Source organism: Rhipicephalus sanguineus, chromosome 5, assembly GCF_013339695.2.
Source record: "Rhipicephalus sanguineus isolate Rsan-2018 chromosome 5, BIME_Rsan_1.4, whole genome shotgun sequence".
NCBI classification, from domain to species: domain Eukaryota; kingdom Metazoa; phylum Arthropoda; class Arachnida; order Ixodida; family Ixodidae; genus Rhipicephalus; species Rhipicephalus sanguineus.
Window position 1 is genome coordinate 148,380,794 of NC_051180.1, and position 2,500 is coordinate 148,383,293.

The following is a 2,500-nucleotide window of genomic DNA, read 5'->3' on the forward strand; positions in this document are numbered from 1 at the left end:
AGAATGAGTGTGTTGTGTTTCATAATTAGCAGTATTTCGAGTATTATATATAAACTAATAGAACCGCGTCTCGACACAACTCGCTGTACACCGCATTTATGCCATTAGAGATGATTAGCTAACTGGGAACTTTACGACACATAATACACACAGCATCGAATTTTCAGGTCTGTGCACGGTTTTCCAATACAGATGGGCTGTTGCACACCGTAACGAATCTCGCAGTAGTTTAATAATAAACGCTGCAGCGAACAACAAACGGAGAATGCGCGAACCAGAAAATGCCTAATCGGGAAGTTCAAGAGATTCGGAACTAGCGGAAATGTTATAATGATTATTATCAGTGCCAGGGAGAAAAGGAAACATTCAAAGGCACTCATAGTCGCGTACTTTGTTAGCACGCTAAGAAATGTCTCGTGAGAAAAAAGAGGCTTTCTTTGCAAGATACATTGGTCACGAAAGCACGCTTCTCGTTTACATTACACACACGTATTGCGTTAGTTTTTTTTTTCGGCTAATCCATCTCGCATGCATGTCTGCAGACACGCGATAAATTTAGAGACTCGTCGTATTTCAGTGTCTAGTCAGAGCCGAGCGCGTGCGAGCGGGTGGTTCGTTCTTTCAGTCGTTAGTGTGCCTTCCGCCCTTTCAAGCCCCTGGCAGCGAGACGCATAGTGTTGACAGTGAACAAAGAGGTTGCGAGAAGCCGCCACTTTTCAAAACAGCGCGCTCTGCTCGCATGCTTGACGTGAGCAGTGGTGGTTCGCTTATCTTCACGCATCCCTCTTCACTGTCACCATCATCATTTCTCATCACTTCTCATCTTGTGTCTTTCGTTATGCTCGAGTTGAGGGCCCATAGAATGTGCTAGCTCATGCCGACCTCTCTACTTCCTACAGAGGTAACCATTTACCCACCACCATCATATGACGGCGGCGCACATGACACCTGTGCCCGCATTCGTAAAAGGCTCCTACGCTATGGAATGTTCCACAAGATGAAAATTTTAGCCAGTACTGGTGCTTTACACCTCGTTAGCGAATGCAGACAGCCAATGGCAAGAAGAACCAACAAAAGAAAAGATTTGTGGACTGTTCCTTTGCGTCATTATAAATATCACGCTCAGTCCGGCACGAGTTCGCGTGATTGTGTGGACTGCTCGACCTTCTGTGCATTGCAGAGAGCGAAGACCTGTAAACTGAAAAAAAAAAAGTAAACGAGCGCATTTGTTCTGCCTTTATTGACCTGTCGTCTATGCTGCTCGCCGTCCCATCAATGAACTGTCTAGCCAGATTCCATATTTCCATGCACTCAAAGCTGTTGGGAATCGCTCGCTGTTTCAATGATAGACGCAGAACACTGACACCGTGCCTCGTGAGCAGTTTGTTCTTGTATCATTGTTACGGAAAGCGGTGTGAAATAGACACTGCTGTTATGTGGTATTTGAAAGGCTTTCATATTGGTGGACTGAGAACGCCGCAACAAAATGGTATCTGTGTGCTCGTGTGTCTGTGTGTGTCTGGGTAGATATTTTACGAGAAAAATGGGGGATGCCACCCAATAACGATGAGAATGAAAAAAAAAAGTATTGCGGAGGTGTATTTCTTGAACTAGTAGTGCACATATTCGTAAATAAGAAAAAGACCGCAAAAGGAGACGAAGCAGAAGCGAAGAAGTACACAGAATGAGCGCTCGTCCTGTGTGTTCCTTCGCTTGCACTTCCTCTCATTTGTTGCTGTTCTTCCAATTTAGAAAAAAAAGTATATTTCTCAAGTAGTTAAAACAAAAAGTGGCCGGAGGAAGCGAAAGTGCGACAAATGTTTTCACTTTATTTTTTGGTTATAAGTGCTCCACACGGTAAGTTGCAAACCTTCTGCGCTCATTTTCTCTTACACGCATATACGAGATGCAAGAGCAGTCAGCGTTGCGCGCTTTCCTGCACCCTGACAGGGCCCATCAAACTACGCGTGTGCCAAGCTTGCCACTTTTAAGCGCCTTATTTGTTCCCACACTAAGTTTTTTCTTCAATGTTCTCTTTATCAGGCTATCACGTGACACGTATTAATCAGTTAGGCAGCTCCTTGGAGGCAAACTCCTGGCAGGCGTCGACTCGACGATGAAAAAACCGCACGGAGTCGCGCGCGCTGTACACAAAAAGTGATGCGGTCCCTCATGATTACGCCGGAATGTGGCGGAGGTGACGGCGTTGGGAAGCGAGCCCGTTTACAAAGGGAGCGGATTTTTCTCAGTGAAAACGTGCGTTGCGCGCGTGGCCTTGCTTCCGTGTGCGGACTAGCTGTGTTTCTTTCCGATAAAATGTTTGCTTTGTTTCTTTTGGGGCGTGCTGCGAATCACTTTTTGCCGCTTGTGTTTACACATTCTGACGTGTATTTGTCGTGGCCAGAGCTGTTATTCCGTTTTGAAGCGCGCCTTGCGTCGCGGTGAATAAAAAAAATGGGGAGGGGGGGGGGGTACAAGGCTTAGGAAAAGAAACCGCCGA

General features: G+C 46.1%; 1 protein-coding gene across 1 annotated transcript in view; it reads right to left on the reverse strand.

Moving 5' to 3' along the window:
* The window catches only part of LOC119395016 (Down syndrome cell adhesion molecule-like protein Dscam2), a 132,968-nt gene that overhangs the window by 27,338 nt on the left and 103,130 nt on the right, over positions 1-2,500 (reverse strand). The window lies entirely within an intron of this gene.